Source organism: Leptopilina heterotoma, unplaced genomic scaffold (assembly GCF_015476425.1).
Source record: "Leptopilina heterotoma isolate Lh14 unplaced genomic scaffold, ASM1547642v1 Lhet_98, whole genome shotgun sequence".
Taxonomy (NCBI): Eukaryota; Metazoa; Arthropoda; class Insecta; order Hymenoptera; family Figitidae; genus Leptopilina; species Leptopilina heterotoma.
Window position 1 is genome coordinate 510,897 of NW_025111204.1, and position 13,444 is coordinate 524,340.

Here is a 13,444-nt window from a genome sequence, read left to right on the forward strand (position 1 = left end):
CGAGACATTAAGCAGATAAGAGGGGCGACTATACGAGCGTATGTTTACTGCACACTCCGCAATGGGTACATTCTATACACGATCGAATTGAAAATTAATTTCTACTTAAGTGTATTTGAAATTTGCTTTTAAAATTAGAAATTCTAAATAGATTTGACAAAATTGTGCCAAATTCCAGAACCAAGATATTCCTATCCTGACTCAAATAAAAATTATTTGATTCAAGTAAATACTCAATTGATAATAATCAAGTACTGATGCGCTTCCATGAAAGGTACCCTAGCAGAACGAATTATGAACATAACCTAAAATTTTTAGCTTCTTAGGTACCTTTTTTGGAGCACGTCACATTTTTTGTAGTGTCGCTTCAATATTAACAATGACCTATAATTTTTTATAAACCGGAAATTACTGATTGTCAGCGTTTTGAGATAGGCCCCTTTCCCCGTGGAGCAAATACATTATTCTAATTTTTATATTTTATTTATCACTATTATTATCATACCGACATATAATAAAAAATGATCAAAAATAATGTTCAGCATTAAAAAAACAAAAATCTCATTTCAGAGAAAATGAATATTATGAAAAATGAAAATGTAATAGCCGCATATTGTAAGACGATAATTAATTTTTAAGTAATTACAGGTCAGAAATTTCATTATATATATTGATATTCGCAGTCTTCCTGTGTATATAATTAATCATCGTCGGGTGTATATATACGGAAGAGAATCTGCAAATTTTTGTATAATATAATTTTATTAGGTTTGGGTGGAGAATCAAGAAGTACAAAGTGTAGGTCGTGCCTTGTGGCTTCGAACATCATCGACTAATGACCGATCATCGCGTGTCACATCAAACGTGATCATGCGTGGGTGTCAGAATTCCCATTGGCATGGATGGTAACGCGCGTATATTGCAAAGTGAGTGAGAGAGAGAGAGAGAGAGAAAGCGTACCGAAGTCATCCACGCAAATTACTTTGGCGGCCATTAATAAGAGGCTTCGGACACTATACGTCCAAAGTCATTGCCAAGTTGAAAGATCAACGGCTCAAGGAGTTTGTATGCAACTCTATATACACACAGATGTAATATACATACACATATATAAATAAATAAATTTATATTTATAAAAAATATATTATATTATATTATATTATTATTTCCTCATAGAGGAAGTATTTATAATATAAATACTATAATATGTAAATATAAATAAATATACATATATGTTTATATTTATATGTATGTATATATACAGTCAAGGAGCCAATAGGAAGGGATGAAAATGCGTGGCGGTCTTTCGAGAAGTAATTAAAAGCGTTGTATCGCACAACCGATAGCCTTAATTACCGTTAATTATTCTTCAAACCTCATCTCCTTGCAATTCGAATATACTATATGGCCCACGAACCGTTACGAATAAATTGTCCTTGTCGTGTCACAATATTTTTTCCGATCGTTAACTTTGCTACTAGTAACATACATTCTTTCAAATTACAAATCAAGTACCGGTACTCGCGCCTTTCTTGTCCTATGAAAATAGAACAAACAAAAAAAAAAAAATGGTTCGCAATGTGGGAAAAATACAATTACCAATGTATGGCCAATATTGGCCCTTGACTGTGGATGTTGGCTTGGTTTTTAAAATAATAGTCATTGAGAAAATGGAAATTATTAAAGAGTTTTTTAATTAAATATAATAATTATTATAATTATTAATAATTATTATCTAAAACCTTCACATACAAACTGAGGTGAATCTGAAATTGATGGATTTTTAGGCGATATAGAATGTCTAATTTCCCAACAGCCTTTTTCTCTGCTTTTAATCTGCATTGCAACTTTTATAAGATTTTTATACATAAATTACTGTCCGTATATTTTTAGTATACTAAAGATGATTTTCGCCGTAACATAATTTTCTCTCTAATTTATATTTTTGCTATATTTTGTAACAAACAAACAAGAAGAAAATATTTTATTGTGTCGCTATGTTACTGAGAATTACTCACCGATCGCTGATTCCAGGGCGCGTAATTCACTCCTAAAACAGAAAAATATCGTATACTGTAAAAAATTTAGTGTATAGTAAATAGCAACTCGATAAGGAAGTTTATTTTACTTAAAAGTATAAATTAAATTTTTTCATAACTATAAAACTTGAAAAAATCGATCACTCCGAGTCTTCGACTCGGAGTGATCGATTTCTTCATGTTTTCTAATAATTAAAAATGTCAGATTAATAAAATCACTATTTTTTATTATAAGAATATTGTACTTTTTAAAATTATTTTCATGATTGCAATTCAATTATTATTTTTTTAAGAATTTTTCACTAAAATTTTTCTTTAAATCAATTAATTTTCAAAAAAGTTTTTCAAATTAATTTCAAAATTCAATTATTTCTAAAAATTCAAGCTATATTGCTTTTAATATTCAATTATTATGTAAAATGTTAACTAAAATTAATTTTTAAATTAATTTTTATTATAAAATTCTATTAGAATTGAATTATTTAAATACAAAAAATAATTTATTGTATATTTGAATGTTTCTTAAAATTGAATTCTCATAAAGAATTTTATCAACAAAATTTTTTAAATAATTGAATTCGTTTGACGAATTTTAATAAATAATAAAGTTGAAATTATCGATCACTCCGAGTCAGGTTGAAAAAATTTTTTTTTTAATAAAATTTTTAAGAACAATTACATTTTCTGAGAAATTCGATTGAAATTTTATTTAAAATAATTGAAATTCTACGATGATTTTAACTATTTATGAAAATAATTCAATTCCTAAAAAGAATTTTATTATTTAGAATAATAATTAAATTCGTTGTAAAAATGTTATTATTTAGAATAATAATTGAATCATATTGCAAAGAAATTTATAAAATATTTGTAAATAATTGAATTTCTGTGAAATTTTTATTATTTTATGAAAATAATTGAATTACTGTGAAATTTTTATAATTTTATGAGAATAATTGAATTTTTGTGAAATTTTTATTATTTTATGAAAACAATTGAATTACTGTGAAATTTTTATAATTTTATGAAAATAATTGAATTACTGTGAAACTTTTATAATTTTGTGAAAATAATTGAATTTCTGTGGAATTTTTATTATTTCATGAAAATAATTAAATTATTGCACAGAAATTAATAAAAAAAAATTGTAAATATTTGAATTCCTGTGAAATTTTTATTATTTATGGAAATAATTAAATTTATTTTAAATAATTGAAGTCTTTTAGAAAATTCCATTTAAATAGTATAAATATTAAAAATCATTGAATTGTAGAAAAATTTTGAAAATAGTTAAAATTTTGCTAATTTTTAAAATTTAACCTTTTCTAAATTCAATTATTTTTAAAAATTTATCCTAAAATGCTCCCAATATGCAATTATTATGTAAAATTTTAACTGAAAGTAATTTTAGAATCAATTTTTATTAGAAAATTCTACTAGAATTCAATTATTTAAATACAAAAATAAATAATTTATTGTTTAAATGTTTCTTAAAATTGAATGCTGGTAAAGAAGTCTATCAAATAAATTTTTAAGTATAAGTGAATTCTCTTGACGAATTTTAACAAAATTTTTAAAAAATAATTACATTTTTCAAAAAATTTGTTTTGAAATTGTATTAAAACTAATTGAAATTCTGCGAAAAGTTTTATTATTTGTGAAAATAATTGAATCCCTAAGAAGAATTTTATTATTTTTGACCCGTGTGGAAATTGAATCTGGGCGCTAGCCGTGCTATGTCCGGGGAGCCCCATTACCAGCTAGCCCCTGACCAGAAACCTAACTCTATCATGGCTAACTCGGGCTATTTCCACACGGGGAACAAAATTACATTTTTGCAATTATTTTGTAATGCGAAAAAATAATTTATTGAATAATTGAATGTTTCTTAAAATAAGGAAACAAATTGCCAGGTTTCCTTGAAACAACAATTTTATTTACCAAAATTTTTGAAAATAATTGAATTTCAGAGACGAATTTTTATTATTTCTAAAGATTATTGAAATTTTCAGGAGAATTTAAAAAGATTTTTGAATATAATTGATTTTCTGCGTAGAATTTTATTACTTTTGAAAATAATTGAATTTTGCAATCATTTGTAATTGCTCTAAGATTTTCCAAATTATATTGTACAATTTACGAACTTTTTGTCCTTTTTTAATAAAATTACGGATTTCTACGGACTTTGAGCAAATTTACGGACCTTTACGGAATTTACGAATTTAGTTCGTGTCCTGTAGTAATCATACAATAATATAATGTTAAAAAAATTATTTCACGAAATTTATATTCTTCGCGGAAAAAAATATTTACCTGCGGAATAGCGATAAGTTTCTCTAAAATAGCGAAAGTCTTAACTGAAACAACTAAAAATTTGGCTAAACTAGTGAAATGTATAGCTGTTCCAGGTGAATTTTTTTTTCCGTGTTTCTTATTAAAAATCACTAAAATTTAGTAGAATTCATGTAGAAATTCTATAGAATCGTTCTAATGAAATTCTATAGAATATTCACTAGAATTCATATAGAATGATTTTATAGAATGATTCTAGTGAAATTCTATAGAACTTTTTCAGCTGGTTGTATTATGTCTAATGGAATGATGTGTGTTAACACACCTGAACAGATCACCTTAGTGTCTCGAGTTGTCAGTTCGTCAATGTCAATTTTGATCGGAATGAAGACCGACAACAACATTGCGATTCTCCTTGTAGCGTTAAATGCCCATGATTTAATTATCGAAGTGCGGGCACCCACTCTTTGGTCAAAGATTCGCTGATCTTTCAACGATACAACGCTGCTATTCGGATCGATAAGATCAACGACGCTTTAAGATCCAATGGACATTATATCGAATCGATTCATGATCAACGCGACACTATATGTTTCGAGGGAGTTTCAGTAATTAGCGGAATGATTGGGACGCAAAGAAGCAATGAGAGGAAGAGATACGTATATATATATACCTTTGAAAGCGACAACCTCTCTGAATTCCCCTGATAATCGAAACTAATTAAATATTATTTATTGCCCTCATGATATACACGAGATTACATGTTCTCTCATTGGCGATGAGAGTGTCTCTCTCTCCCACTCTCTTTCTCTCTCTTCTATAAATATACAATTATTTCGTTAGTCTCGAAAAGAAAAATTTCGAAATATAAAAATTCCCGCATTTAATTGGAATTACTAAATCTAAAATCTTAATCTTGTTTATCACTTGAAGTGAATAAATGGGAGTTTTTCTTTTTTGCGAGAGCGGGGAAAGAAATAGAGAGGCAACAGGTGGGCCCATGCCGAATCCGCTTTAAACCATTTCAAGGAGGAAACCCCCCTACCTTCTCTCTTCCTGCTTCCCCGAAAGCGAACACACGCTTTGGGGTCGAAATTTAGAGTAGCTGCTCACGACAAGTGCTTCAAGGGTGGAAAAACAAAAAAAAAAAAGTTCAAATCCTCCACTAATTATTTATTTCTAACGGAACAATTTTCTTTTTTTAATTATCCTCATTTCGACTCAATTTCTTTTTTTTACGAAATTTCTTCTCTGCAGGCGAAATAAAAAATACACTTTTTCTACGTTAAGGAAAAATTATCACTAACTGCAAATGTTTTTTTCAATTTCTTTGAGAATTTACAAATCTATTTGTTTACAATTCAATTTTAAGTGAAATTTGGATTATTCGAAACTTCTTCAATTAAATATATATTGGACAATAAAAATTTTTAATAATTTCAAAACAAATTTTAATTAAACTTTTTCAAAAAAAAATTAATTCTACGAAATTCTCAGTTAAAAGTATGAAAAATTCAAATCAAAGAATTTAATTTTCAATTATAATCTAAAATCTTAACTAAAAATTATTTTTAAATCAATTTTTATTAGAAAATTCTACAAGAATTAAATGATTTAAATACAAAAAAAATAATTTATTAAATAATTCAATGTTTCTTAAAATTTAATTCTCATAAAGAATTTTAACAAAAAATTTTTAAATAATTGAATTTTTTAGATAAATTTTAATGAAATTTTTAAGAATAATTAAATTTATCGCGGAAATCGATTAAAATTGCATTATAAAAATAATTGAAATTCTACGATGAGTTTTATTATTTCTGGAAATAATTAAATTCCTAAAAAAATCTTTTTATTTTTAAAATAATGGAATCGCTGTAAAAAAAATCGCTTATTTTTTAAAATAATGAACTTTTAGGGAAAAATTAAAAAAAAAATTGTAAATAATTGAATTCTTTTGACGAATTTTAATAAAAATTTTAAGAAATAATTACATTTTTCTAGAATTTTGATTAAAATTGTATTAAAAATAATTAAAATTGTACAAAGAGCTTTTCTTACTTATGAAAATGATATATTGAATTCCTAAAAAGAATTTGAATATTTTGAAAGTAATTAACTCCCTGCAAAAATATTTATTATTTATGAAAATAATTGAATTATTGGGAAGAAATTTATAAAAATATTTGTAAATAATTAAATTCTTGTGAAATTTTTATTATTTATGAAAAGAAGTAAATTTCTAAAAAGAATTTTATTATTTACAAAAATAATTGAATACCTGTAAAAATGTTATTATTTATAAAAGTAATAGAATTCTATTGCGAAGAAATTTATAAAAAATTTGTAAATAATTGAATTTCTGTGAAATTTTTATTATTTATGAAAATAATTGAATTATTGAGAAGAAATTTAAAAAAATTTTGTAAATAATTGAATTCTTTTGAAATTTTCATTATTTATGAAAATAATTGACTTCCTAAAACGAATTTTAATATTTTGAAAATAATTAAATCCCTCAAAAAAAAATTTATTATTTATGAAAATAATTGAATTATTGCGAAAAAATTCATAAAAATATTTGTAAATAATTTAATTCTTGTAAAATTTTCATTATTTATGAAAATAATTGAAATTTTGAAGAGATTTTTTTTTTTAATTTTTTGAACAGAATTGAATTTCTGCGAAGAATTTTATTACTTATTTCTCCAATTATTTGTAACTTCTCTAAAATTTAATTTTTTTTGTGTGTTTTTAACTAAAATTTCATGGTTTGCGAGGCAAACAAAAAAGACACCTGAAACCTATAATGGCAAATGGGGCTTCAGCCAAGACCCAGCTAGTTTTCTCTTTGTTCTTCAAAATTTTTTCCCTATTTTTAATAATTAATTTAATTAATTTAATAATTAATAATTAATTTAATTAATTTAATAATTAATAATTAATTTAATTAATTTAATAAATTTAATAATTAATAATTAATTTAATTAATTTAATAATTAATAATTAATTTCATATCCATATTACCGTTATTTTATTATTTTTTTTATTTTCTTTTTTTCCATTTCTTCTTTTTTTTATCATTTAAAACTTGGAACCTAACGGCAACTGGGGCTTGAACAAGGTCCCAACTAGTTTCTCTAGTTTTCTTCAAAAATCTTCTATTTTAAATTCTACAATTTTTCCTCTATAACTATTAAAGAAGAAATAAACTAAAAAAAAAGATTAAAAAAACCTCAAACGACACACTTGGATGACGAGAGACTTACAAGACAAAATTAGCTCATTGAGAAAAGGAAGATAGTGGAGAACTAGAATTAATACAACTTCTAAAACGAGTTTAATGAATCTGGCATAACTGGTATCCTTAAAGTGAGGGAATTGTTCGGAAAATGTTGAAGCGACGACAGTCGAACTCTCTCACTCTCTCGAGGAGTTAAACTCGCTCAGACCACTTTTCCTATCTTTTAAGATAAGTCTGGAACTCTTGGAACTCAACGCTATCGCAGTTGACTTATTGCACGAAAGGCAATTTCGCCTTTAACCATGTAAAGTCGCATCGTATGGTATATATTGTTACTGCCCAAAGTAATGTTATTCCATGCAAGACAAACTATAATTCGCCTCATAAAATTTTTTTTCCATCCGCGTTCGAAATAATTTAATGGATCATTGACGAAAAAAAATGAAAAAAAAGAATGAGATATAGAAAATGAAATTTTTCTCCGATAAGTAAAGTCTTTTTGTAGATATCAAAAATTATAGTTATACAAATAGTAGTATAATAGTTTTTGGTATCAATTCGTTGCAATTTTTATTAAGTTAACAGTGAAAACTTGAATATAAAAAATACATTCCTAATTAAATTAATAGTTTATTTTTCATTTATAATTTAAAAACTCGTGAGTTGTTGGAAAATTGAGGATAGTAATCATCATCTACACTAAAAGTAACATAATTCCATTACTTTTTCAACGTGAACCTGCATTTCAGATGTAATTTACCTCCATTATGTGTACAGCCACTATATGACTGTATGTGCGCAGAGAATCACATGTATGTGTTTCTATCACTTTTTTGTGATGAAAAACTCGTCTTAGGTAGGGTTCCGTTCGCCGTAAAGTTTTATGTCAGTAAAAACCTAATAAATCTCCAAGTACATAGGAAAATGAGTAATACTTTTGAGCAAAAAAAAAGGAAAAAAAAACTTCAGCATAGTAATACACACCTTAACGGTGTATTACTTAAACGAACTAATCTTGATAGTTTCTTATTTCCCCGCTACCTTGTGAATTATTCATTATTTTCACCTTAATCATCAATACAATCATTCTCGCTTTAACAGTTATATGCCACAGTAATCGCATTATTTTGAAAATCATCGCCATATGGTATAGTAATTACCGTATTACAATATTTTCATGAAAGAATTTCCTCAAGTTTGTCATTAAATTTAATTAAAATTCTGAGGAGAAATTGTTGAGAAATAAAACTTTCAGAGTGGGGACAGTAAGCTTTATTGGTAAAATTGGATCTTTTTTTTAATAAAATAAAAACTTTAACTGTCAAGGACAAATATTAGAAACAATATTTATAAATACTTAACAATACTTATACATTGGCCCAAACCTGGTACCCAATCTTATAACAATCAAACACTTAAAATTAAAAATTCCATCACTAAAATCTCTGAATTTTTGATATTAAAAATCTATTCATAGAATACAAAAAAAATGTTCTTTACTATTTTTTTGCAGAATCGAAAAACTTTGAACATTGAAATCCCTTTTTTCACTTGTCAATTTTCGTGTATAGAGATAAAAAAAATTGGGTTTCACGGTCGGAAACTGATTTTCAGAAAACATGATAGTTTCTTTGGTTATAAGAGAAGTTCCAATAACGGAGTGGTGAACTTTATCAGATTGTACGTCCCTTACAGCACGACCGTGATGACTTCTTGAAGATTTTCTTTCACGATTACATCTCTTCCTGGCCAAAGCATTAATGTGCAAATCCTTTTGCTTCACGAAAATGATCTAATAACATGATTCATCAAAAAAATATTTACACTTGAAAAGTGAAATTTCCGCGTCTTGTAGATGATAATTGCTTTCTCATTCTTTGTGAATTATTATAAATTTGATTCGGCGGATAAAATTAAAGAGAAACATTAAATTGGAATAGAAATTATAAATTTTTATTATTACAAAGCAATATTAAAAATTATAGCAATATTAAATGTTTAAATTACTATTTAAATTAATATTTTCAATTAAAATTAATTTTTACTTATAGTACCGATACCGATCTTGGCTTTATATTTTTAACTTTAGGCCAGGCATTAGATTTTATATTCACAATCTCGGGCCAAGCTTGGACCAATCTTAGGAGCAATTCTACCAATATTGAACCAATCTTGGGAGCAATGCTACCAATATTAAGCCAATCTTGGCTTGAAGCTAATCTAACACCAATATCAATCTTAGGAAGAGGTGAAAACTAAAAAATAAAATTATGAAAAGAGAAATAACAAAATAATGTCGATTTATCGAAAAGCCGATAAGAAATCTCTAATTCATTGTCCAGAAGAGCAAAACGATCATCGACAAAAGCAACGTTAGAGAAGACATTCGACTCTTGGACACGTTTTTTCCGCAAACGTGTCACATCCCAAGAAAAAAAAGAAGGGGTCGGCCATTACAAAACGATGACGACTGCGAAAAACCCCGAGAGCGAACACCTTGACCAGAGAACGACAAAATCAGATAAACAAACCAAGAGCATAAGGGAAGTGTCTCAAACTAACTGGATCAAATGCAACCAAGAAATTCTTGGTCTGCGAATAAACATTCCAAAGAGGGTGCGGTTTGGCCAACGTCCGGTACGGCAATATAGATACCATATAAGGATCAAAAAAAGAAAAAAAAACTCCTTATCAGATTTTCCAACCCCTCGCATTTTTTTTCCTATATATATATATAGAGCGATGACAAGCCCCGGCGGCAAGACGACTCCTTAATATTTCAGGAACTGAAGGGTCCTGAAGACTCGATTCACAATGCCTCGAAACACACTCGAGCAACCCTCTCATACCCGGACATCTCTCGCAAAGACATTAACAAGGCATCGTTATATGACTGGTATACCCTGGTTTCTATCCCGATTTATCCGCGGCAGAGCTGGACCATTGAAAAAAGTTCGAGACAATGTTCCATAGGCAAGTGGAAAAAGCCCCTTGCTTTAAGCAACGAGACACAGTGGTTGCTGAAAAAAGATGATGCCAAGGGGACCCCAAGGGATCAGGGAGTCATGGCGTCCCTCGATGAATTCTTTTCTCTATGCAATACCCTATTCCAAGTTGTATATATGTATATTTGTGTGTGGGTAGTTCGTCTCATTGCAAATCACGACAAACCTTTTTGTCCTTGGCAACATCGGCGTGATTTCGGTACACGCTGCCAATCTAATTCGAATGTTCCTTTCCTGGCTGGATTCCCTTGAATCATTGCGTCAAGTACTATCCCTGCACTTGGCACAAGGACCCTATTTCCTTTTTTCTTCTCTCTACATCTCGTCATTACGTCTGGCTGACATAACACGTGAGACTTCCTTCTCGACGGAATTCGAATTTCCCTCCTGAGTTATGTGATACGTGATAATCTGCGTTGATATTTAAATGCTATTGAGAATTTTAGAATCTAATTGCAGAAGTGATTTTCGAGGCAATATGGGGGAGATAAATACAAGTTTGCCGAATTATTCCAGAAAATTTCCCTACAGGGGAAATTTTCTGGAATAATTCGGCAAACTTCTTGGAAACCAGACAAACTCTTGAGAAATTCTCAGGACTCTCCCGGGAAAATCCCGGAAATTTCTCGGGACTTTCCCAGGAATTTCTCGGTCGAATTCCCGGGAAATTTTTCTCGTAGGACGAATTTAATTAAACTTCATTTTATCACAATTTTGATCTTCTGCTACTTTCCGGCTGCTGATTACTTTAAATTAAAAGTGCTTAAAAGTCACAATAAAATTATTTATCTTTCAGGATGTTGTTCAGCAACATCCCAGCAACAATCTAGGTTGTTAGCAGTCCATAAAAAATAATAAAATTCAAAGGAATTTGATTAAAACGTCTTTTTATGAAAATTTTGATCTTCTGCTAGTCGGCGACTGTGGTTACTTTTTTTAAAAACGCTTAAAAATTACAAAAAATTTTCTATCGTCCTGGATGTTGTTCAGCAACATCCCAGCAACAATCTGGGTTGTTAGCAGTCCATAAAAAATAACAAAATTCAAAGTAATTTGATTAAAACATCTTTTTATGACAATTTTGATCTTCTGCTAGTCGGCGGCTGTGGTTACTTTTTTTTAAAAACGCTTAAAAATTAAAAAAAATTTTCTATCGTTGAGGATGTTGTTCAGCAACATCCCAGCAACAATCTAGGTTGTTAGCAGTCCATAAAAAATAATAAAATTCAAAGGAATTTGATTAAAACGTCTTTTTATGAAAATTTTGATCTTCTGCTAGTCGGCGGCTGTGGTTACTTTTTTTTAAAAGCGCTTAAAAATTAAAAAAAATTTTCTATCGTTGAGGATGTTGTTTAGCAACATCCCAGCAACAATCTAGGTTGTTAGCAGTCCATAAAAAATAATAAAATTCAAAGGAATTTGATTAAAACGTCTTTTTATGACAGTTTTGATCTTCTGCTAGTCGGTGGCTGTGTGGTTACTTTTTTTTTTAAAAATGCTTAAAAATTACAATAAAATTTTCTATCGTTCTGGATGTTGTTTAGCAACATCCCAGCAACAATCTAGAATGTTTCCAGTCAATAAAAAGTAATAAAATTGATAACCCACGTTAATAAGTTCCTGGGAATTGGACTGAGAAATTCCCGGGAGTCACTCTCGAGAAATTTTTGGAACTCTTCTGAGAAATTCCCGGGAATTTTTCGAGTGTGACCTGGCAACCTTGAATATTGATTCGAGGTTAAAATTTGTCAATAAAAATTGGTCCAGTATCCAGCCGAGTCGATTTCCGTATTTTTTTAAGATATTAATTTACTCAATTATCTCCTTAGAAAATATAAAAAAATATATATTTCTAAAGAAACTCCAACGAAATGAATGAATGAATGAATGAACGAAAAATTGAATAAATATCGCTTACATGTATATATTTTGATGAAACGTAAAAAAAGAACCCCGAACTAAAAATAGTTATTAATTTCACAATGTGAATATCACACAAAGAATATACTATAATATGAATAAACTTCAGGTTTTCGAATGAAAAATTTTCCCACATAGGTAAATTCGATGTATATTGTAAAGAAGCCCTCTTGAAGAATCTATTGAAATTTAGTTTTTCAAGTTCGTCCTCGCATCTCATTCATGGAAAAGGAGCAAGTGGACTTATATCGATCTCATATGTATTCGAATGCTGTCACGTACAGTGACAAATGTGCTGTTGATATTCGTATAAGAGCGCAGCTACCTGCCGGCATATGCATATATAGAATATATTCTATATAGAGGAGAGAGAGAGAGAGAGAATCTATATGCCAGCAGGTAGCTATATATGTATATATCAAACAGTCAGGAGTTGAGAAACACCTTACTACCGTTTTCATCCCCAGGGAAAGCAGATTAGCCCCTAAAACCCGTTTCGAGATAACACCATACCGTAAAGCTTACATATCCAACTTACTTGATGGACAGTCGGCTTATGTCGTTTGAAATCGGTGCATTTAATGTTCACATTTCTGACGAGAAAAATCCTCAAAAAACTTGAGAGGAAAATTATTTATATAGTGCGGTAACTATTTAAATTCTAATTTGGATTTAGATTTTTTAAAATAGTCCCCAAGTAATTTCAATCGTTTTAAATCTTCAAAATTGATTTGTAATGTTTAACATTGTATTATTACTGGCTACATATTGGTTAAGAGTTGCCTAAATATTATTCCAGTAGTGGAAAAATATTGAATTATAATTGGCCACATATTGGTTCAGCAATGGTTTAGTACTAGCTAAATCTTGGTAGTGGTGGTAAAATATTGGTTTAGTAGTGGAAAAGTTTGTTAGTTACAATTTATAAAAATAGCAGTAGTAGT

The 13,444-nt window shown here is 28.6% G+C and overlaps 1 long non-coding RNA gene across 2 annotated transcripts in view; it reads right to left on the reverse strand.

Moving 5' to 3' along the window:
* Positions 1-1,884: 1,884 nt before the first annotated feature.
* Positions 1,885-13,444, reverse strand: part of LOC122512392 — a 209,786-nt gene continuing 198,226 nt past the window's right edge. For both annotated transcript variants that reach the window (XR_006302625.1, XR_006302626.1), the window contains exon 8: positions 1,885-2,050. This is a non-coding gene — a long non-coding RNA (uncharacterized LOC122512392). The remainder of the gene's footprint in view (positions 2,051-13,444) is intronic.